Source organism: Rattus norvegicus, chromosome 2 (assembly GCF_036323735.1).
Source record: "Rattus norvegicus strain BN/NHsdMcwi chromosome 2, GRCr8, whole genome shotgun sequence".
Classification (NCBI taxonomy): domain Eukaryota; kingdom Metazoa; phylum Chordata; class Mammalia; order Rodentia; family Muridae; genus Rattus; species Rattus norvegicus.
The window spans coordinates 218,509,506-218,533,431 of record NC_086020.1 but is presented as its reverse complement, the minus strand read 5'-3'; the positions used below and the strand labels follow the sequence as shown (position 1 = coordinate 218,533,431).

Genomic DNA, 23,926 nt, shown 5'->3' with positions numbered 1-23,926 from the left:
TTGGATTACAGCAGAGGGGAGCCGGGGAAGAGAACGCACGAGTCCCACAGTGTGGACAGAGATATCCCAGAAGAAGACCACTTATTTCAAGGAGGGATAGCTAAGGGGAAATCCACCCTCGCCTCCCCCAGAAAGTTCATTTGGGGCCCAAAGCTGTGACTAGCAGCCGTACCAGTTGCGAGTTCCATTGTTGGAGGTCTTAGGTTCTTTATCCGATCCATTTAGGCAGAAAGTGCAAGCAAATATCTCTTGTTACTAACAAAGAAACAGCTTTAAGTTCATGCTAATGTGTTCACAGCCAGAGCCAAAAGCTTTTCGGGGTTATTACAGCTCCCTGGGCTCTGAGCCCATCCATCCAAGGGTCTGAAGTAGACTGAAGTTATGGACCAGCCCATTGTCTCAGCATCCCACGTGAGAGCCTGATGCTCCTGTTCCCTGTGCCGTGACTTCCCCAGATTCAACCCGAAACCTGAGATTAACATCTGGGATCAGCGCGACTTACAGTTGACTTTTCTTCTCTTTCTTTAAAAAAAAAAGATTAATTCTGGCTTTGCTTTTTTTACAGTTTCTTAAATTTCATGTCCACCCAACTGTCTAAATTGTTTAAGTGGAGACCTTCCCTGTAAAACTGTCAACTGTGTTTTGAACTTTAGGTGTCACATAAGTCTTCAGCCTACTTTTTGCCCCTTTGTCTTGAGTATGGAGAAGCAGGCATAGGAACCTTTTGAGAATGTAGATACAGCACAGCCTTTGAGATGACTGTGTGGAAAAACATTTCCGTGCATATGACTTAGAGAAATAGCCACTGTCCTCCGCTGGAAAGAAAATTCCATCCTTGGAGACCCGGTACTGAACGTGTTGACATTATTTAGATTCCCTCTTCCTACATTCTAGTCAATCAACTTACACCATGTGTATCAGACTGAGCCGTCGTTCATGGAAGCATCATGGGCGTGGCTTCCTCTACTTGTCACTAAGCTCATAGACCAACAAGGGAACTGCTTAAACCCAATTTATAATTTATATAGTGATCAAGGAGTGCTCGAAATAATGTAACATGTTGATCAAATACTTATTTCTGTAGATCTAGAGAAGTGCAATGTAGTACTTATTATATGTCCCTTCTTCACATTTTGCCCGTGTCCCTGAGCTCCAGTACTTTCTTGCCCACTTGCCCTTGGCGTCTCTAAGCCTCTGGAGAGAAGGACCAAATGTTATCCTTTTCCCAGAGTATTTGGGCCAGGATGTTGGTTGTTTGCAAAGCCAGCACCACCGAGACTCCAGCGTAGGAGTCCTCCCCATGTTAAAATAGACTATAAAACTTGAGTGATTTGAACCATACTGCTTGTGTTTTATTTTTTTTTTTACCAAGTCTGTTTTTGAAGTCCATTGCTCACTTTGTTGGGGTCTTGTTTTAAAGACTCTTGGAGCCGGGCATGGTGGTGCACACATTTAATCCCAGCCCTTGGGAGGCATAGGCAGGGGGATCCCAGAGTCGAGGCCAGCTTGGTTTAAATAGTAAGTTCCAGGACAGCCAGCACTACACAGAGAAACTGTGTCTTAAAACAAAACAAAACAAAACAAAACAGCTAACAAACAAACATACTGCAAAAAGTACTCTTGGCATTAGGTCTGGGACATGAGAGAGGAAGGAGAACCTTGATTTCAAGTCTAGCCGTGTGTGTGTGTGTGTGTGTGTGTGTGTGTGTGTGTGTAAGTGTAACTACGGGACTCAAGTGCTAAGGAGAAAAGTAGGCTGTAGAAATTGGACACCAGTGTCCGTCCCCACTTGGTGCTGGAGCGCTGATGCTGTAGTTGGTGCTTTTCCCTTTGGGGCTTGACATATTGGCTTTCCATAACAAATGGGACGTTAAACCCTCCATACTAGAACTGTGAACTAGGGAAACATCAAACCATCCCCGACAGAGAACAAGCGGACTTGAAACATAGATTTCCCACCTTTTATTAGTGACGAACTATTTTACTTTGCTCAGAGAAAGACCATAAGTGTTCCACATTCTGTCCTCACTGAAACTTAGTTGACAAGTATGATAGTATATTAATTCTAATTCTAGAGGTATTTGCAGACTAGGACTGCGGTTTTTGTGTGTTTCATCCTGGTATTGCATAGTATCCAATTTCAGAACAAACCAAGTCCAGCGAGAACATTTGGCCCAGATGTTACTAAAAATAATTGTTGCTGTAAAATTTCACACAGAGAATAACATTCCAGCCCTTGTGTTTGTTATGCAGGCTTGCTTCATTTTCCATTTGGGATTGAAAAGAAAAATTTCAGACAAAAATATTGTTAAAGGATGGGTATTGTATAACCACCATTATGTTGCTTCAGTTCTATCTATTTTTTTAAATATATAAGTAGATGGTGTATGTTTTCATGTACTTTAGGTGTTCAAAATTTAAGTTGGATAAAGGGTAATATCTCCTTCAAGTCAGCGAGCAGCGACTGCAGGCTCCTCTGTCCTTTGCTGAGTACAAGTAGGCTGTAGGGACACAAAGTGATCCCTAGTGTCTAGGTCGGTGAGACAAGCCGCATTTAGATGTAGGCCTTTGAAGGTGGTCTTAGTTTCTGTTCAAGACACTAGGAAAACAAACAGAGAGTGGCTTTGCCGTTCCCACCGATGAAAGTTCCCTGCAGTTTTTCTAAGGAGAGTCTTGGGGGTCTAGAAATATAAAAAGTTTAAATCAGAATAAATGAGACATGAGGCAGAGGGTGGGGTAAGGGGAAAACACAGGTACCCCAAATGTCAGTCTTTAGGCCCTGATCCTTTGAAAAGCTGGCACACTAGAATACAGGCCAGGACAGATGGCTGGGGGTTTCTGCTTTATCGATGCCAGAGCAATTTGTAATGTAAGTAGAACAAGACACCAAAGGAGCTTCGTGTAAGAAGTGAGTAGTGATCAATTACTGCTGCTCAATTAGTTAATGATCAGTTCTGATGATGCCTGATGCTCCCGGGTGGCTGGATTCCATGCCTGTTATGAATAATTTATGTTTTAGAACACATAAGAGAGTGTCTCAAATGCAAGATTATTAAGTTTTGTTTCTTCCTCAGATGATGGCTGCTCCCAGTGCTATGTTGCTGTGTCCCACTTCCACACATATGCATAACCATCATCGTCTGTGTGTTTGATTTTCAAGAAGTTTCTATATATTTATTTCTGTATTTCTGTATTTCTGTATTTCTGTATGTATGTATGTATTTCTGTATGTATGTATGTATGTATGTATGTATGTATGTGTGTGTGTTTGTGTATGTGCGTGTGTATAAGTGTGTGTGTGTGTGTGTGTGCGCGCGCGCGCGCGCGCGCGTCACTGTTGGCATAGTAGAGGTCAGAGGGCAAGTTTGGAAATTTGTTCTTTCCTTCCTCCATACGGGTTCTGAGTATTGAACTCAAGTCACCAGGCTTTTGTGGCGATTACCTTTACCTGATGAGCCATCTTGCTGGCCCTAATTTTGATTTTTTTTTTTTTTTGAGACTGAGACTCATGTAGCCTAGCACATGTTATCGTTGACAGCGATTGTTGTAGGGTTTCCATCTCTATGAAGAGACTCCATGACCAAAGCAACTCCTATAAAAGACAACATTTAATTGGGGCTGGCTTAATAATTTCAGAGGTTCAGTCCACTATCATGGCAGGGAGCATGGGAGCCTGTAGGCAGACATGGTTCAGGAGCAGACGAGAATTTTACATCTGAATCAGAAGGCAGCCAAAAGGAGACTCCCTTCTGCAGGCAGCCAGAAGGAGGGTCTCATCCCACACCGAGAAGAGTTTGAGTCTAGGAAGAGACCTCAAAACCTATCCCCACAGTGACATGGTGACTATTTCTAACAAGGCCATACCTCCTAACAGTGCCAGTTCCCATGGCCCAAGCGTATTCAAAGCCCTGCAGTGTTCTGGCTGGTTATCCCGCCTCTACCACTGAAGTACTGAGGCTATTGGTGTGCGCCCCCACACTTGGGTTACAGCTGCCTTTTTATGTAGACATTTTCTATTTATATTTAAAAGCTTTATTAATTTATTTACTGAGATACGGTCTCGCTATGTACCTGTGGGTGGCCTGGAGTTTACAAGGTAGACCAGGCTGGCCTAGGATTAGCAAGAGAGATCCACTTGCCTCTGCCTCTCCCAAGTACTGGGATTAAAGGTGAGTGCTTCCAAACCTGGCTTTTATTTATTAGAATTTTTAATTTGTGTGTGTGTGTGTGTGTGTGTGTGTGTGTGTGTGTGTGTGCATTACAGTAGACGTAGAGTCCAGATGAAAACACTCAGGTGTCAGTTCCCTCCTTCCACCATGTGAGTCTTGGGAGTGGAACTCAGGTTGTGATGAGCAGCAGCCGGTACTGTTATTTGGGGACGTTTTCCTGGAGTATTTAAGAATGAATACTATTGAAGGCCAGGATTGGCTCCTTAGCATAAAGACAACAAAAGCTTCAAGCATCTCAGATGTGCGAGTAATTCTATCTATAAAATTCAGCATGGACTTTTGAGGAAGGAGGATTTAAAAAAGAAATTACTATGTTGCCATCATAACCGAGAAAGTCAGCACTCACTCTTAACACAGCTCAACGTCGCTTCAGTTTTTCAACTCCCCAACTTTCTCAGAATATCTGTGGCTTGACTTAGCCATTGGATCGGATCGGCACAGGACATCTGTTGGTCTCTTTTTTTTTTTAATTTATTTATTTATTATATATAAGTACACACTGTAGCTGTCTTCAGATACACCAGAAGAGGGCATCGGATCTCTTTACAGATGGTTGTGAGCCACCATGTGGTTGCTGGGAATTGAACTCATAACCTCTGGAAGAGCAGTCGGGTGCTCTTAACCGCTGAGCCATCTCTCCAGCCCCTGTTGGTCTCTTTTTATCTTTAATTCTTTCCCTTTAGGAAGGAGCCATCCAGTTGCTTGAGGAACTATGATGCTTGCCTTGTAAAAGCCTCTCTTTTTGAGTTTGGCAATTGTTCCCCAGGGGTACATGTGGTTCCCCTGGCCCTTGCTTTTGCGGCTTGGTCAGACCCAGGGTCGATATTTTTGGCCAGTGTCCTCCATAGGTGGTCCTCACTGTGTTCTTGGCACTGAGGGCATCAGGTTTGGGTGCTGTTGGCCTGGTTGCCCATCAAGAAGTTCCCATCAGTATTTTCACAATGGTTTTGGCACCCAGTGATGGTCATGGTTCTAAGTGCAGCTTTCCTGTAAGTCCTAAGTAATTATTTTCTTATGTTCCTTTTTCTTCCATTTCCTGACACTGCTTGATAAGTTGCTTGTAACAATTGCTATTTTCTTTTAAAGATTTATTTATCGTATGCATGTGAGTACACTATTGCTGTCTTTAGACACACTAGAGGAGGGAATTGGATCCCATTACAGATGGTTGTGAGCCACCATGTGGTTGCTGGGAATTGAACTCAGGACCTCTGGGAGAGCAGTCAGTGCTCTTAACCACTGAGCCACCTCTCCAGCCCTCTTAACAATTATTTGGTTCATCTGAGTAGTTAATGTCTTAAAATAGTGTACCATGTTTTCCAGACTTATTGAAAAGTTCTTTACCTCTGGGCACTGGCAATGTTGTTGTCATTGTTGTTTTTCCTTTTGGTTACTTTTTAGTTTATTTAAATATTCTCCATACTGCATTTCCTTGTATATTTAAGTACTCACAATGAATAGTAAACTATGAGATTTAAATAGTTATATTTAGGTAGAGAACAATTATCAGATTTCTCTTACTCTGTGGATGTGAATTTGGTATAATCATCAGTGTTAGAATGATACCTATACTTAACCTCTTATTAGTTACTATTAATCCTATGACTTTAGGCAAATTATTCATCCTTTTGTTTTTTAATACATTCTTTCTGTCTTTATTTATACAATGGGAATAATGATGTTTCTGGGATTATGTTAATGAATAAATTAAATTCCCCACCAGAATGCTCCATTGTAGGGTACTCTTAGCACACGTAGGCCCATTCCTTAGTTCCCAGCATCCTCACTGACCATTGCAATCTGTGTTAACTGCCAATATTAGAGTAAGTATTCAGTGGATTATATTTTGATATCATTTGAGAACTAATCAACTATCACAGAAGAAGCAGAGAGAGCATTGTTACTATTCTTGCAGAAGACCCAGGATCAAATCCCAGCACTACAACATGTGGCTTACAGCTACCAGGAACTCCAGTCCCAGAGGATCTGATACCCTCTGGCCTTGATGGTATATGCATGCATATGGTACGTATAAACACACTAAGGCATACACACATATACATAGAAAAACCACTTACAATAGCAAAAGTCCACTGTACTGGACTTTGCCATATTGCATAATGGCCCCATCCACCTCTTTCCTTTCTCTTTCAAAATTTTATTTTTAACCATGTGTATGTAACGTGGGCTTGTGTGTGTGTGAGTGCAGTTGCCTGATGAGGTCAGGAGAGGGCATGGGATCCTCCAAAGCTGGAGGGACAAGCAGTTGTGAGCAGTCTAAGGTGGGTGCTGGGAACTGAACTGGGTACTCTGTCAGAGCGGTTAAGTGTTCTTAACCACTGAGCCATTTCTCCAGCCCCTTCTGTATTTGTCCAGGAAGCGGCAGGAAGTTCTGCCCTCCTCTTTGGAGAACGTTGCCTATGCTAGCGATAAAGCCGGCCCTTTGCAGTTTTACTTCATTTCTTTGCCCCAGGTGCCTAGTTAATAGACGAGAAGCACTGGGCTTCCATTCCAAGATGGCGGGGTTGCAGATACAAAGCATTCAGAAAGATTAAGGGATTGAAAAGGACGTGATGAAGATAACCTAGAGTTGGCCCTGGGGACTGGGAGAGAGGAGGTGGCTCCTGCCACCCAAGATCAAGCTGGGCTTCGAGTTGCCTGCTTCAGGATCACACGCACATATTTTAGGAACAGCCTGGAAGACAAGTGCTCTGGTTGGATCACTCCGGCATGTGCCTTCTGTGTGTTTTGACGTGAGGTTATCTTAGATGAGTGCTGACACTTTAACGGGTGGTTGGTGCTAAATATTTTGACAAATGTGAATGCTGTCCTGCAGTACTGAAGTGTGGCTTGGTAAAGATGAATGCCAGGCAGCATATTGGTGGAGACATGGGACACCACAAACTCACCGAATGGCACCGCTTCTTAATAGAAATTAAATTGTAGATGACAGAGTGCCAAGGGTACGGCTGAATGGCAGAGAGGCTTGCTTAGCATGCTCAACGTCCTAGGTTCAATCTCCAGTACTGCAGAAGAAAGAGGAAAGATCCAAGGACAAAGAGGTAGTTTGTTTATTTATTTATTTCTTCATTTATTTTTTTTTCAAGACAGGGTATCCGTATGTGGGTGCTGGGAACTGAACTTGCATCCTCCGTAAGAGCAGTAAGTGTTCTCAACACCTGAGCCATCTCTCCAGTCCCTTCATTATTTGTTCCCAGTCTGAGTATGGATAAAAATCATCATGACACTTTGGAGGCTGAGGCGGGAAGATACCATAAGTTCAAGGCCAGCCTGAGCCGTTAGCGAGGGACCATATTCCAAAAACCTTCCAACTAAGACAAGAGCCCTAACTAATAAAGGCTGTGTTTGTGACTGTTTCTGCTAAGGTTCTACTTCTTCATATGTGAAACAATGGATCAGTGTTCCCACCTGTGGAGAACAAATGTTTTCCCTTCACTCAACAATAGTTGATTTATTTTTAACTAAAACACAATGAATACAAATGAATAAAAGCATAAACACAATGTGTTGAATCTGTTCAGTGTTACTCGTGTGTATGTTTTTAATGCTGACCACTTGGTCCTGGACAACCATTTTGGGGGCTTGTTCCTAAGGGAGACTGACGCTCCCTTTCTTACCTAGCAACCACTGTGCTTTGTGCTGTAGGGACATGGTCCTGGTCCTTGTCTGTCCGCTGTCAGCTGGCACTAGGGTGAATATCTACCAGGATGGGCAGGGTTCCCTGGGTGCAGTTTCTAAACCAGCTGCAGGGAATCTCCACGAGTCCAATTAGCACTGAGATCTGAGTTGGGCTCCGGGGTTTCCCAGTTCATGTGGTGATTTCTGTACATGGGCCAACAACGTGGCGAAGTGAAGTAGGTATCAGAGAGTTGTGGACGAACATTCGGCGTGCATAGGACAATCCTTAAGGGCAGTGGCTGTCAATTATCCTGATGCTGTGACCCTTTAATACAGTTACTCTCAAACACAAAATGATTTTCCTTGCTACTTCGTAACCATGATTTTGCTACAGCTATGAATCCGATAATGTAAATATCAGATATGCAGGACGGTCTTAGGCGACCCACAGTTTGAGAACCACTGACTCACAGGGGGCTCTCATGCAGCTTTATTTCTTCCAGGCTCCTGAGGATAGGAACTCTTGGCTCAGCTCGGTGGGGGAAGGTGGGGGTGTTGTGTGGATCAGGAGATGGTGTGAGTGCTGGATGAGGACGGGTTCTGGGTTAATGGAGAGTAGTAGGTAGAGCAGTAAAAGCCCACCAGTGTTTGTGTCTGTGTCTCTAGAAACTTTATAACATAATTCTGGGGCGTTCGAATACAGCTGAAACGGAATATTTTCAGAATACATTTAGGAAGGGAAAAAATGCACAGTTAAAACAGGGGCTAACAAGCACGTATATGATGTGTGGTGATGCTGAGCGGAGCAGTTAAGGGTTCTGCGTCATCCTTCTTTAAGGATTAGGAAACAGGGAGGTAAAGAATTTGCTTAAAGTCAGCGAGCAGAGCTAGATTCCAGCCAGGTTGTGTGGTGCTGTGTAAAGTCATCACACCATCTCTGTATTCAACCACCTATCAGAAAAACAACATTTAAAGGCGTAGGAGCAGAAGTTCAGTGGGATTTTAAGCTCATGCGTTTCCTGATGGTGCATTGAATACAGATTTCTTTTTAACTTTGGTCAGCATGGTGTCCTCTCTCCTCTATGGATATATAAAAAACAGGTCTGGAAGCCCCAAAAATTGCCCTTGTAAATTCCCTTAGGGCTTGTTTCTTCTGTTTCAGAGAAGAAATTATATATCTCCCTTTGCTCTTACCTTATAATCTAGACAGCAGGCAAACACTCACTGTTGCAGATCTGGTCCTTTGTTGACTGACGTGAAGACGGGATACACCATATTTAGCAAGTGCACACACTACAAAGAAACCAGTGCACAGTTACAGAGCTAAACAATTTTTCAATTGTTTTAAAAACGTTAGTTTCACATTAGGCGTCTAAAGACATCGATATGGTGTAGTCAGTAAGTGTGAGTCACTAACAGCATATGTGCAAAGACTAGCAAAGAGAGATGTATATCAGAGCAGAATCTAATTCCTGGTGTGAAGTTATTTGACTTGAGTTCTCTTTCGGGTTCTGTGTAATCTTTTCACGTATGATCCCAGATGGCAGACACTTGGCTTGAAGGAGATCTCAGTGTGCCCTGAGATGTGGGTGAGTTCTGCGAGTGCTATTTATATTAGGTAGGATTCGCTAGGGGGAACAGATTAGATAGAATTTATATATGTCATTTTAAAGGGTATTCCTGGGATGGCTTAAACAACAGTTGCTGGGGTAATTCAACTGTGGCTGTCTGCCTTCCGGAGAAGCAGCAAACTGGGTGACTGCTCAGTACAGGAAGCTGGATTCTCAGCAGTTTCAATGCTGTGTTGTGGGCCAGAAGCTTCCTCGAGAAAATCACTGCTGTTCAGCAGACATCGTAAAGCAGAAGAAGGTGGATCGATGTCAGAAAAGGGTGTCGTGACGGCGGCCGGCATGAACTCAGGAGGAAGCAGAGGCAGACAGGCAGTTCTGCATTTTTTTTCCCCTCAGAAAGCTTTTTAAATCAATTTTTACCTTTAACTATTTAAGATTTGGAGTAGGCATGTCACTGCGAGCATGGGCTTAAGACCCTCACCCTAGCTGTCTGGAAGTCAGTCCTCCACTAGCAGCCTTCAGATGAAGATGTAGAACTCTCAGCTCCTCCTGCACCATGCCTGCCTGGATGCTGCCATGTTCCCACCCTGATGACAATGAACTGAACCTCTGAACCTGTAAGCCAGTCCCAATTAAACGTTGTTCTTATAAGAGTTGCCTTGGTCACGGTGTCTGTTCACAGCAATAAAACCCTAACTAAGACTATAGCACTGGGGGTTGGGGATTTGGCTCAGTGGTAGAGCGGTTGCCTAGCAAGCGCAAGGCCCTGAGTTCGGTCCTCAGTTCTGGGGGAAAAAATCTAGAAAGACAATAGCATTGGCTAGGCTGAAACTTGTTATGTAGATTAGGCTGTCCTCAGACTCAGAGGTCCACAAGTTCTGCCTTCTGGACATTGAGATTAAAGGCTTGTACCACCATTCCCAGACCAAGAAGTTGATTTTTCAGTATGCATAAAATTATGATTCCACTTGATTATATGAAATAGTTGCTTCTAGAATCGGGAACATGAATTCACCTTATAGGACAGCAGAAGGAATTTACTATGTAATATAAGGACAAATATATCTAACTCTTCTTTACACGGAACACAATCATGTGTTTTAGAAAGGCCTTTTGCCAGTTCCTGTCCCCACGATCCTGATATATATACCCAAATAAGAACTGCTGCTGTAGGAAGAGGTAAGGTGACTCATCAAATCCCATCATGCTAACAAAATAACAAAAGAGCTACCAAACATTCTGGCAAGATGTTCACTTGACAAAGAAACGGAGAAATGCATTTCCAGTAATAGATTAGTAATGCAACATGTGTTGCCAAATTAGATTAAATGATGGTCTATGATAATTTATTTTCTGAAAGTTGGACTCAAAAACTAACATTATTTACTTAGGTGCATTTCTGCCTATTCTCTGTAAATATCATTACAGGACGCAGCAAGTAACACTAGGTAGTAAATGGCAGGAATGAAGTTAGTTAAACAGAGAATATAATTGCTCCTTTGGTTTGCAACATAAGCACCTTTTCAATGAAAGGAAACTGACTCTAGCAAGAATTTATAGGTACCAATTACCTCAGAAAATGATGACTTAAGAGGAAGGTGTGGGCATAGAAACCAATTAGAGAAAGGTCTGCACCTGGAGCCCTCCCTTGGGGCTGGGCAAGTTGGATAGGAGTGCTGTAACTCAGGGATATGATCGATGGAGTCTGTTTGTCATCTGGGAAATTAGTCACCTCTCCCTTTTGTCCCAGTCTTGAATTTTATGTTGCCAGTGTGTACGAGAGTTATCACTAATGCCAGTGTGGGAATGTCTGTCGAAAGTTTACTGGGGGAGTATAAAAATGCGGATTTATAAAAATTACTTTTAAGTGTTGGGGCTTTTTTTTGCGGGGCGGGGGTGGTTGTTGTCTCAGGGTTGGAGGTTTTGGGCTTGGAATCAAAGCTGCAGTGGAGGGTGGTGAATAGAGGTGAGGTAGAGGGCTTCCCTAGCTGTGAATGTCCCTAGGTGAATTCTCCAGCAGGGCTAACTACACAAAAACAAAAGCAAGAACAGACAGTGTGCCTCTGTGCTTTGGGGTGCCCGGCCAGACCCAGGCAGGAAACAGCCCCTTAGACTGGTTTATCCTTTATCCTTTGATCCATTTGACTTTCCTTCACGTTTAGGACTTAGGATGCATTGAACCTATTTCTTCTCCAGCTATTTCCTCTTTACTTCTTGAAATGGCAGGATTCCCCAAAGGAAAATACTATATTTGGTATTTTCCTTCAGAGTTAAAAGCAGAAAAACTTTTCGGACCAGACTCTTGCTGTACTGGCTGGTTTTGTGTGTCAACTTGACACAAGCTAGAGTCACCACAGAGAAAGGAGCCTCAGCTGAGGAAATGCCTCCGTGAGATCCAGCTGCAGGGCATTTTCTCAACTGTGGGTGATGGAGTCCCTGGGCGGTTGGCCCTGGGTTCCATAAGAGAGCAAGCTGATCGAACCAGGGGAAGCAAGTTGGTAAGTAACATCCCTCCACGCCTCTGCATCAGCTGCTGCCTCCAGGTTCCTGCCCTGCTTGAGTTCCTGCCCTGTCCTGTTCCTCCAATGATGGCTTGTGATGTGGAAGTGTAAGCCAAATAAACCCTTTCTCTCCAACCTGCTTTTTGGTCATGGTGCTTCATCGTAGTAATAAAACCCTGACTAAGACACTTGTTATGTAGCCCAGGCTGCCCTCAACCTCCCGAGCGCTAGAATATGTGCCACCATACTTGTCCAGCTCCAAATGCACTGTGTTTCGGCCTTATTATTATGGCAACGTTGCCGTGGAAAAAGTCATCGAGCTCATAACTATTGTTCATTCTCTTGTTCATTCTCTCTCTCCATACTGTGGATGGAACATCCGGGACTGTGTGCACGTCGTCTGTCTACCAGTCTTCCCCTAAATTTTCTTCCCTTATTATTGCCCTCGTGTTTCCATTCTAGACCGATGACCTGTGTATTGGTCAGACTCAGGTTAAGCTGAACAAAGAGATCAGTTAATAGGTCATTTGTATGGTGAGGTCATCAAAGAATCCTCACCTCTCCCAAAACCCCTGTCTAATTCCCCAAGGTGTTGTCCTTTGTTTGTCTTTTTCAAATGCAGGTTCTTGATACATAACTCAGGCTCCTGATCCTCTTGCTTCTGCACATTGAATGCTAGGATTCTGGGCATGCGCCACCAAGTAAGGCTCTAAGGTGTGTGCTTTCTGTTTTTGAGGCAGAGTCTCACATAACCCAAGCTCATTTCAAACTCACTAGCTAAGGGTAGCCTTGAACTAATCCTTCTGCTTGTACCTTTAGTATTGCAGGCATGTACTACCATGGACGGTTCTAAAAGTTCCTAAACTCTGTGTGTGTGTGTGTGTGGGGGGGGTATTGGGGATTGGACCTAGAATCTCGCATATGCTAAGCACGTCCTCTACAATTGAGCTACCACTCTGGAGGTATTCCTGTGTGCACATCCCAAAGTCAGTCTACAGCACTGTGCCTGTGCCTTAAAGACGTGTCCTAGGAAGTAAAACGTCAAGGCCTCCCATCCAAGGAGTAGTAAAGAAGTTGTGGAGAGGCATTCTGTTCACACCGCAGAGGAAGATGTGGACAGAGACGGAGTCTCCAGGTGGCTGGGAAGAAGTGACACTGTGCAGAAACTGATGTTACTAACGGAAAGGAAGACAGAAACGGACACAGCGACTGACTCTCTGATGCTCCACACCCATGCATCTGGCTGCTTTGCGAGGCCTTGTTCCGTGGATCCTGCAGACACCACCCCCATTCAGTGTCAGGACACATGAAAATGGAACTGATCGTCACCTGTTCGCTCTTCCTACACGGTGCATGTGTAGGTCAGAGGACAGCTTCGTGGAGTTGGGCCTCTCCTTCACCTTTACATGGATTCTGAGAGCTCAACTCAGAGGGCCACTCTTGCCTAGTGAGTGCTTTTACCCACAGAACCTTCTGGCTGGTCCTTGCTTTTATTTATTTATTTTCCTAGGCCCCAGAATATGGTAGGTGATTGTTCCCCTGGGGGGGCCTCACATCCCATGGCTCTGTGGTGGTACACCTACGTCTCTTGGCTCTAACAAGTGTTGCCTTGTGCCATTTCAGAGGCCACCTATCTGCTCTGCACCAAGCTGTCTCCTTTCATAGCTTATCTTTTACACAGTGGCTGTGTGTAATCTATCTATCTATCTATCTATATCTATCTATCTATCTATCTATCTATTATCGTGTATACATTATACAGCTTTCTGCCTGCGTGTATGCCTGAAGGCCAGAAGAGGGCATCGGATCTCAATACAGATGGTTGTGAGCCACCATGTGGTTGCTGAGATTTGAACTCAGGACCTCTTAACCACTGAGCCTTAACCTGCCTTGAGCTCCTGGAGTGTCATCAAGACATGTAAATCACAAACTTCCCCAAGTTCCTTTCGGTGTATCCATCACAGCAATGGAGAAGAAATTAAGGCATTATTGTTATTACTGGCATGCCGTTAGGATTATTATATTTTATTTGTTGAATGAATGAATGAATGAATGAATGAATGAATGCTGCTTTATTTCAAATACTTACTCTTGTTCCATCTTGTAGCCATTATTATCAATGGCAGCTTCCAATCCCAAAGCTTGGAATCTTATGAATTAAGAAATAGTATCACTAGATGTGGTAACACACACCTTTATCCCATCACTCAAGGAGGCAGAGGTGAATTTTTATGAGTTCAAGGCTAGCCTAGTCTAGTGAGATCCTGTCTCAAAAGACTGGTTGAAAAAAAAAAGAAAGGAAGGAAGAAGGGACGGAGGAGTAGGGTGGAGAGGGAGAAGGAGGAACAAGGGAGGGAGGGAGAGAGGGAGAGAGAGAGAGAGAGAGAGAGAGAGAAAGATTGATTGATTTACCCAGTTTCTCCTAGATATTTCCTTATTCTAAAACATCTAAACTACTAATAAAGATGAGGCAGTCTATTGATTATTTGACTTGTAATGACTAATTTTTAAGTACTGAAGTTAAAGAACAATCATGGGTAGGAAGCCAAGTACTTTCAAGTTGTTATGTTTTATAAAGAGAAAACTGTCATGTAGGTGTGGGTAATATTAAAGGCTTCTTATTTAAAGACAAATTTTGAAGAGAAGTTTGTAGGGTTTTGTTAGTTTCATTCTTAGAAAACTAAAGTGTTCTAGTTATTTCTAGATTTCTGAGGACTTTTTCTTTCTATGCTTTACACACAATCATTTCAAATTTGTATATATGTGTCATATATATATATATATATATATATATATGACAAATTGAGGTATTCTAAATAAATAACTTATTTCCTAAGATGAGGGTCCATCCACAAAATGGCTTTAAATATTACAAATGTTTTGCTTTTAAAAATCAATGAACCCAGATGACAATCTGTCTGTTTTCCGAATTCCTGCCTAATTTCTCCCAATGCTTTTTTGATGAAGTCCATGTGTTATCTTGAGAGCATTTTCTTTTCTGTCAACATTCCACTCTAATTTTCTCTATTGGGATTTAACAAAGAAAAGGTTCTTATTATCCAACAGAAATGCATTAGGATTTTTAAATAGGACACATGTAAACATCTACTCATTTCTAGAAATTCCAAACTAAAAAATATGGGGAAAATTTTTGTTATTGTCTTTTCTAAAAACATTCATATCTTAGTCTAGAAGTTTAACTTGGAGCATATTAAATTACTCACATTGTTCTAATGTTCTCTGATAACCAATTCATAGTCTATTTACTTAGCCTACATCAAACACGTTAGGGAAAAGAGGACAGATGTATAAAGACTAAAATTCCTCCTGGATTTAATATATTAGTTGGAAATATTTTTAAACATGGATGATGTGGTAAAAAAATAAGTTCTGTTCTGGTTTTTGTTATTGTTGTTTCGTTTTGTTTTTTGAGATGGGGTCTCTCTATGTCTCCCTGACTATCCTGGAATTCACTGTGTAGACCACTCTGGCCTCAAACTCACAGAGATCTGTCTGCTTCTGCCCTCCAAGTGTTGAAATTAAAGGCATGGACTACTACATTCAGCCTAAAAACTAAGATCTTAAATTTAAACAATGATTTTTCTTTTTAATGTAATCACAGAAATGTGAACAGGGGGCTCATCCATCTCTGGGAAGACATAACCATAAAATAGGAAATAGAACATGAAGGGCCACAGTTTGTTTTTCTGGTAAAACAAGGGCAACAACAACACACCTAGGGGCATGTAACACACACACAATTACACCTCCATTATGTCCTCCAAGTGATGACATCACACAGAGATGCTGATTTAGTAAGCAGCACCAGAGTTGAAGGCAAATTCCCTTTAGTGAACATGGGGAACAGAATGCTGACAGCGGGCAGTGGCTCTCAACCTTCCTAACGCTGCGACCCGTAGTTCCTTACGTTGTGGTGACCCCAACCAATAACATTGTTTTTGTTGCTACTTCACAACTGGAATTTTGTGCTGTTATGCATCATAATGTAAACATCTGATATGCAGGACATCTGATTTGCAACTCCCAAAGGAGTTGTGACCCATAAGTTGAGAACCACTGCACTAATGCTTTCCAGTGGATCTCAGGGGAACAGACCCACAAGCAGAAGCCAAAGACAGAAAACTGGGGGAGACCCCAGGGGAAAAACCACCTCTTCATTGGTCAAGGTTCTCCAGAGAAACAGAGTCACAGGATAGACATATGGACAGAGGACCTGTATGAGGAGAAATGTATTATGGGAAATGACTCACAGGTTTCTGACAGAGTCCCATGCTGATGTCATCTGCATGCATGAAGTTGGAAAGCTATCAGTCTAGAAGCTAGACAACCCAGAATGTTGATAGGTTGGTTCCCAATATGGAGTCAAACAGCTTAAGAATGGGAATGAGAGGGTGCTGTCATCTTAACCTTGGACACCAAAGCCTCAATAACAAGGGGCTTTAAGGCCCAAGAGCAGAAAAAATATGGATGGCCAGCTCAAGGGGAGCGAATCCTTCCTTCTCTTGTTTGCCCCACCCAGCTCTGAGCAGTTAGCCATTGACCAACATACTGATCAAAGCAAATGCTCTTCATTCACTCAGACGGCTCAAACCCTTTCTTCTTCCAGAAATTGCTCTTTGCCAGCAGTTTGGATGTCCCTGAGTCTGTTCAAGTGGGAATGTAGAATTATCACTCACAACCCTATCGGATCAAGTTTGTGTAGGGGGGGGGGGGATTTAAGGGATAAAGGAAGAGGGTGCAACTGGAAGCAAGTGTGGGTCTCAGAGGAACTTGGACATTTCTAATTGACAACAGAGAACTTCTATTCTGAGCAGACCAGTGAGTGAGCATACACAGAAAGCACAAACTAGAGGCAACATATTACCCCAGTCTCAGAGCAGCATATGACCCAATCTAGAGGTAGCATATTACCTAGTCTGAAAGAGCACTAGATATCAAATAAGGAAATGCAGAAATCCAGCCACATTAGCAGAGAGAGAGGGGAGGAGAGAGGGAGAAGGAAGGGGAGGGGAGGGGACGGAGAGGGAGAGATGGGGAGATTTGAGAATTAGTTGGGTTTAGGCAATTTCAAGGAAGAAGCAAAGTGAAAAGCCCAATTTCAAGGTCTTGAATTTGGATAAGACAAGAACGGTGATGTCATGAAAAAGAATAAAGAAGTTACTTGGAGGATTTTGTTGGGGACAGGGAGTTGGTGTCGAGCCTGGTTTTGTCACACGGATACATACTCTGTGCTGGGTGCCAAAAAGGTCCTCTCTAAAAACAGCAGATTGTGCTGTTGACTCTGAGAGCTTGAATACATCAATTTGTCTTACATGTCATGTTTTTGGGACAGTGCCCCACTTTAGCTTTGGCGTCCACGCAGATGCTCCTGGAAATCCCTCCCATGGTTCAGTAAACACGGACTATGAAATGACATTCTATCCCACTGATGCCAACACAAAGCACCTCAGGGAAAAAAAACGCCGTTTTGCAGATTATTTCACAGGCCAGCAGTTGCCATCTCATGCTCAGAATCAGGAGACTGCTCCTTTTATTACAGAGCACCCCATGCACAACCATCAAACGCTCATTCCACTCTTGATACGGAGGGCAAGGGGCGAGGCAGAGCCAAGGAAAGTGGCTGGCCTTTATTGTTTCAAGTTTAAATCTATTTCATTTTAATTCCGTTTGATACATCAGACCTCAAAAATAATTTTGTTGTGTTCCTATGTTGTTTTTTTTTTTTTTTTGGTCAGGCACTGAAAACCCAAGGTGAGTTAAGTCAAAAAGTCTTCCTTCACAGAGGCTCAAAGTCTTCGAGGCGAGACAATCACCTTATATACATGAATAGAACATTAAAACTGATAGCTCAGATTGTAGCTTAGTGGTAGAGCACTTACCATAATGGGTGTGGTCCCCAGCACTACCAGAAACAAAATAAAATGACATAATAGTACATTATAAAATCCCAGACTTGGGGGGGCAGGGAGTCAAGTACTTCCTGCAGTACTCAAAAAAAAAAAATAAATAAATGTACAAGAACAGGCCTAGTGATGAGTAATCTCAGCCTTTAAGAGGTACAAGCAGGTGGGTCTCTATGAAAACCAGCCTGGTCTACAGAGTAAGTTCTAAGATAGCCAGAGATGCATGGAAAGGCCCAGGTTCAAAAAAAACCAAACCAAAACAAAACAAAAAAAAATGTTACAGACTAGAGTAACCTTTGAGAACAGGGAAAGGTCTCCCATTCTGAGGTTCAGCCCTGACCAGGGTCCTTTATGAAGATCCTCTTCCAAATTCCAAACTCTTTCCTTTTTAGACCAGGTTTCACTCTGTACCCAAGGCTGGCCGTGAACTTACAATCAATCTTCTGGCTTTAACCTTCTTCACATTTATTACTTGTGAATAATGTCTTTGTTCACTTACTTACTTTGTGTATGCCTGTGTGGGAAAGTGTGGGAGCACACACGGTGACATACCAAAGGACAATTTGCAGGAGTTCAGTCCTCCCTTCTAGCATGGGGAGTTTGGAGACTGAACTAGGGTGGTCAGACTTGACAGTAAGCACCTTTAGCTTCTGAGCTATCTCGCTGGTCCTGGCTTGCTGTTTTGCCGAGGAAACTAAGTCTCAGATGAGCTCCTATCAGATCTTCCAAGCTCCAGACCCCATGTGCTTTTATCCTTGTAATCATAAGCCCAGTGGACAGTAGACAGTCACCAGCTGTGGTTGAGGGGACAGGAACAAACACAGACCCATGCCTGGCTAGAACAGAGAAAGCATGGGATGCTAGTGATTCTGTTTGGAGCAGTTAGCAAAGACCAGGTTGGAATGGCTATTTAAGCACAGTGGGCAGTCTGACTTAAAATCCCAGAGGCCGGTGATTTTAAAGCCATGCTAAGAGGACAATGACCACCCAAGCAAAGCTGCATTTATTTAACTTTTAGAGACTGCAAGGATTTGAGTAGGATTTATTTTAGTAATAAAAATGTCCCACTTCCAAAAATAATATCTAAAAAATATCTACAGTAACAAAGGAGAGGTTGTTACAGATTCATGTGAATGAAATATGAAGCCCAGGGCTCTCACTCAGTGGTGGAGCATTTGCCTACCAAGAGAGAAAGACTTGAATAGAGGACTGGATGGCAGCATTGCATAGGTACCTTAGGAAGACACACATTTTATGGAGTTATTTTCCCAGCTGAGTTCCCTAGTCCCAGGTATGTCTAGGTTTGCATCAACTTGACAAAAAGCTAACCAACATGGCTGGGCACAAGAGATACTGAAGTGATTTTAGACAGAGGCTGGACCCCGGAGAGGTGGCTGTATGTGTAAATGTAGCTGAGTGTGAGGGTTCACACCTTCAATTCCAGCACCCAGGAGGCAGAGGCAAGCGCATCTCACTTTGAGGCCAGCCTGGTCTACAAAGTGAGTTTGAGGTCAGCCAGGGCTACACCGAGAAATCCTATCTTGAAAAACCAAAAGAGAAAAGAAAGAAAAGAACAATGAAACAAAACAAACCTTGGAACAAGCAAGCGATGTAGCAGCATCTGTATTAGAAATCTATGATGAACTGGGTCTCGAAGGAAGTAATGGATACTTCTACAGAGGAACTGGGTGGGTTAGAAAAGCACCACGGAGGAGGAGTGGCCTTCCAAACAGACTCTTGTACGTAGGTGCACAGTAGGAAGTAGGTAAGTGGAAGGGTAATGCGCATGAGGAGATAAAAGTTATGGAAGGCATCTCTGGCAACAGTAGACACGGTGTAGGGAGGCACAGAAACAAGCTAGGAGGTGATGGTGGCCTCCAGGGAAGAAATGACAAGGCTCAGTTTTGTGAGAATTGGAAGATGTTAGGTCCACAGGATTCAGTGATTAAGTGAGGGGGCTGAATGAAGGAGAAAAGTGTTTGGTAGTATAAACATGTCATCTCAGCATATGTCAGGCTAAGCTGGAGGCTCTCAACCTCAAGGCAAGCCTTACAGTCGGAGGGACGGGAAAGTAGGGGAAGAAGAAGGAGAAGGAAAATATCTTAGTCCAGTGACTGACAGGTAATTAATATATCAGTTCAGAAATGACAAGTGATTGATGTTGGTGCTATGGAAGAGAGATTGATGTTTGGCGCAAAGTATTATGGTAAATTCCCAATGGGCATGTGCTTGTGCATTTGACTGAGAGATACCAGTCCATCCATGGGAGCCGTGGGGTTGGGAAAAGGAATAGGGGGACCACTGTCTGTCCTAGGCAAAGGACTCAACACAGGAGACAGAAGATGCAATAGAGACATAGTGGTATAATTTAATTTTGGTTATTTATTATGTTTTTCTGTTTGGGGCTAAGAAAACTAGACACATAGTTAGACCATAAAAATAACCTTAGTGTTTTCAAATCTTAAATTCTTTTTTTTTCTTTTCTTTTCTTTTTTTTGGAGCTGGGGACCGAACCCAGGGCCTTGTGCTTGTTAGGCAAACGCTCTACCACTGAGCTAAATCCCCAACCCCCAAATCTTAAATTCTTAATGACACGACTATTAAGACTTTTTTTAGTTTCTTTCTTTTTCTTTTTTTTTCAAGAGTTGGGAATTCAGACTCAGAACATCCCACACACCAGGCAAGTGCTGGCTCCACTTTACTTTCTTTGTCCTTCAAGTGGATTGATTGACAGGCCGTTAACTCTGGGCAAGAGCCATGAACTTGAACTCTGCCTGGATATATAATGTTGGGCAAGTCTGTTGTTTTTTTTCCTTAGTGCCATCCTTTTTAAATGGAAGACTAATATATTTGCCTTTTCCTCATGAATCATGTCTTAATTACCATTGATATGGGACTAAGGCAGATAGATGCTAAAATACTGACTGTGACCCTAGATGAGAGGAGGTGCTTTGGACATGTGGAAACAAGTTCCTGAATTTTGTTTTGCCAATGTAAAAAGCATCTAGATCAGTGATCTCAACCTGTGGGTCGCAAAACCTTTGTGGGGGTCACATATCAGATATCCTGCATATCAGACATTTACGTTACGATCCACGACATTAGCAAAGTCACTACTGTGGAGTAGCAACAGAAATAATGTTATGGTTGGGGTCACCACAACATAGGGAACTAAATTAAACAACTAAATTAAACTAACATGGAGTCCCAGCATTAGGAAGGTTGAGAATCACTAATCTAGTAGATAAATTACACTGCAGAAACACACCTCTTTATTCTTCTTCTGTTCTATTTTTTTTTTTTTTTGAGACATGGTCTTGCCAGTCTGGAGCTTACTTTGTTGCTCAGGATGACCTAGAAATTCCCATGCCCATTCCTTAGCCTACTCAGTGCTGGCATTACAGATGTGTGTCACCGTACCTAGCTTACAAAATCCTTTTTGTTAGGGTTTCATTGCAGTGAAGTGACACCACGGCCAAGGTAACTTTTGTAAAGGACAACATTTAATTGGGGCTGGCTTACAGTGTCAGAGGATCAGCCCATTGTCATCATGAAAGGAAGCATGGCAGTGTGCAGGCAGGCATGGTGCTGGAGGAGCGGAGAGTTCTACATGCCGATCCGAAGGCGGCCAGGCAGAGACTGGCTTCTGCAGGCAGCCATGAGGAGGGTCTCTCCTATACGGGGTAGAGCTTGAGCACTAAGGCCTCAAAGTTCTCCTTCACAGTAACACACTTCCTTCAACAAGGCCAAACCTAATCCAGCAAGGCCATACCACCGAATAGTGCCACTTCCCAGGGGCCAAGCATATTCAAACCACCATAGTGTTATTTTATGGAAAAGATGTAACAGGACCAATACCTGGAGCCACATTCCTTGGTAGGCCAATCAGGAACTCGGACAGTGTAGCATCTTGTAAGGTGTCTTTGCCTCCTGGGGTCACCTTAAAATAGCCCATTGTGCTCTGAACACCCACTAGTCTGCTTATCCTGGAGGATTACCAATTCCCACTCTGTTGCCTTCATTAATTTCAAATGTGCTGAGGTAGCTTATTGGTGGTAAATTACCTTCTGGCAGTCTTTTTCGGAGCTGGGGACCGAACCCAGGGCCTTGCGCTTCCTAGGCAAGCGCTCTACCACTGAGCTAAATCCCCAACCGACCTTCTGGCAGTCTTAACCTATACCATGTATATAGACTTTCGGAGTGCATGGGCCACAGACTGCATAGGATTTGAGAGACACTTCTCTTCCTCTTCCTCTCTCATTCCTCTTTTGGATGTGTGTGTGTGTGTGTGTGTGTGTGTGTGTGTGTGTGTGTGTGTGTTTATGTGTATGCGTATATATGCTTATGTATAATCAAATATATTTAAATTTATTGTGTATATGTCTTATGAGCGTGTGCACATGAGTACAGGTGCTCTTGGAAGAAGAAAAGACCCCTAAAACTGGAGTTACAGCAGACAAGCTGCCATGTAAGTGCTGGGAACTGAACCTAGGTTCTCTTTAAGAGCATTATGTACTCTTAACCTCTGAAGTCTGTAGAATTCTTCTCTCAGAAGGTATCTATCATAGTGGAATACATACCTTTGAAGATTAGTAATGTTTTTCTAATAGTCACGATATGTAAGGTGCTGTCACAAATGGGTTATACATGGTAATTCACAACATAATGACATCAGAGAGAAGGGACATTATAGTTAAGAAGAGGAGAGATACAGCATGATTGAAGAAGCTACCGAAGGTTCAAAGAGTGACAGATCCGGGTCTCTGGCCCTGGAGTCCTTAAAGTTAACCACGGTGTCACCTACCTCTTCAATGAAAGAGCAGTTGGAGAGCAACAGTGGGAAAGATGAAGGTCACCGGAAGGTCCCTTCTTCACAATCCACCTTCGCCACGTTGACTGAAACACAGGGGAAGTAAGGAGCGGAGCTCGCTGGCCACGGCTCTGAGCAGCACCTTTGAGGACACGGGTCACCTAGAGATCATTCCACTTTCCTCGTCCGTTTTTCTCTTGACACCCTTCACATTGTAGGCAGGTAATCCTCTTTTCCCCTCTCCCATGTTAGAAAGTTCAGGAGCAGTGTGGTCATTAACAACCGTCAGATTTTTTGGATATCGGCTTAGTTTCTCATGGCCTTGACCTAGAGGCCATGGCCCTTTCCATAAGGGCCCAACAGAACGATGAAGGTAAAGTCCCAGGCCAAGTTCTGCTGTATTGACAAATACACGTCACAGCTTGTTCTTCCAGACTTACTACAGTATGTGAGAAGAACCGAGACACCAGACAATAGAACACTAATAGGTGGTTTAAGGCTAGTGAGATACTTAGTGGGTAGGGTAGGTTGGATCCCTGGAACCCATGAAGTAGAAGGAGGACCAATTCCTATGAGCTGATCTCTGACCTCTTTATGTGAAACCTGATATTCACCTCCCAACACACACACACACACACACACACACACACACACACACACATACACACACAGACACAGACACACACACACACAGACACAGACACACACACACACAGACACAGACACACACACACACACACTCAGACACAGACACACACACACACACACACACACACACAAATGTAATTTTTTTTTGAGACAGGGTTTCTCTGTGTAGCCTTGTCCTAGAACTTGCTTTGTGGATTAGGCTGGCCTCAAACTCATAGTGATCTGCCTGCCTCTGTCTCCCAGGTGCTGGGATTAAAGGTGTGTGACACCACTTCCTAGCTCTAAATATGATTTTAAAATGTGGTTCAACTTCCCTCAGGGGTAGATTACAGACAGCATGTAACCCCTGATGATGCTAACACCTTTTGAAGTCCATTGACTTCTTGAGCCACATGTTAGGGGTGGGTTGTAGGCAATAGGCAGCCCCCAATAATGCTAACATCTGGTGAAGACGACAGGCAGCATATCCAGTCAAAGTTTACGCAGTCTTTCCTTGACAGACAATAATGCACTACAGGGAAAGAAAGAGCAGTTAGCTTTTTTTCTTAGTTGTACACCCTTAAAGAATTACGGTTTCACACAATATATCAATCTCAATTTTTGA

At 43.1% G+C, this 23,926-nt stretch overlaps 1 protein-coding gene, 1 non-coding gene and 1 pseudogene across 8 annotated transcripts in view; 2 read left to right on the top strand and 1 right to left on the bottom strand.

The window, feature by feature from the left end:
* Ank2 (ankyrin 2) overlaps window positions 1-23,926 on the top strand; it is a 575,860-nt gene that overhangs the window by 94,983 nt on the left and 456,951 nt on the right. The window lies entirely within an intron of this gene.
* LOC134485684 (adenosylhomocysteinase-like) overlaps window positions 14,305-23,926 on the top strand; it is a 45,422-nt pseudogene continuing 35,800 nt past the window's right edge.
* Trnav-aac18 (transfer RNA valine (anticodon AAC) 18) lies at window positions 20,358-20,439 on the bottom strand. Its single transcript has one exon. It is a non-coding gene; the product is annotated as a tRNA-Val (tRNA).